The sequence below is a fragment of the Myotis lucifugus genome, unplaced genomic scaffold (genome assembly GCF_000147115.1).
Source record: "Myotis lucifugus unplaced genomic scaffold, Myoluc2.0 scaffold_540, whole genome shotgun sequence".
NCBI lineage: Eukaryota > Metazoa > Chordata > Mammalia > Chiroptera > Vespertilionidae > Myotis > Myotis lucifugus.
Window position 1 is genome coordinate 373,784 of NW_005871588.1, and position 998 is coordinate 374,781.

The window sequence follows — 998 nt, forward strand, 5'->3', positions numbered from 1 at the left end:
TTCCTTGGCCCTGAGCTATCCCTTCTTGCTGGGAGAACCTTAAGGAGAGGTCTCAGGGAGGGTCTGCTGGAATACCATCAGTCCTGCAGGGGTGCTCTTTCTGGGTCATGGTCTCCTCTAATTGGTTGGCTCCAGGGCAGGGTCATTACTCAATGCGGCTGGTCCTGAGGCAGCCACGGTGTCACTTGTCTGGTTTTGCTGCTTTCCTGGGCCTGGAGCTGACTTATAACCTAGGCCCAGATGTTATCTTGAGGGAGGGAAAGGTCAGGGGTCTACACAGCCTGACCAGTGATCAGCTAGTGGAGGAAAGGCTTGTTTTCCCAGTTCTGCCCCCTGCTAGGCATCTGGGGCTTTCTGCCCTGGTGCGCGTCTGTACCTGGCCCATCGTCCTTGCTCTGCTCATGTCTGTTTATAACACCTGGGACCATGTACTGTGTGGTCCCTGCGGGAGTGAGGGTGTGCTGTGTGCCAGGCTGCATCTGCGCTGTCCTCCCATTTCACAGCCCCAGCAACGGAGGCTTCGGGATCCCCTGGAAGGCCGAGCCAGGACAGGAACCTGGGTTGCCTGACCCAGGAGCTGGGGGGCTGGTGGCTACCTGCTTTTCTGCTTCCTGGTCAGGGCCCGAAAGGAAAAGGATGGACAGTCCCCTGGCCGGGGTAGCTCAGTTGGTTCGAGTGTGGTCCCTGATATGCCGGAGGTTGTGGGTTAGATCCGTGGGCCAGGGGCATTTTACCAAGAATCAAATAATTGAATGGAATGCATAAAGTAAGGTGGAACAAACAAATCGGATATTTCTTTCTCTCTTCTCTCCCCCCTTCCTCTCTTTTCTGAGAATCAGTAATAAACCAAAATAATAGGTAAACAAAGAAAGGGAGCTACAGGAAGCCCGCTCACGGCATGTACGAAGGGGAGGGTGGGGGTACTAAGAAGCCATGTCCCTCTCTGTTGAAAGGCAGGAGCGGGGGTAGAGGGGTGCTCAGGGGACTGTCCCCAGCCC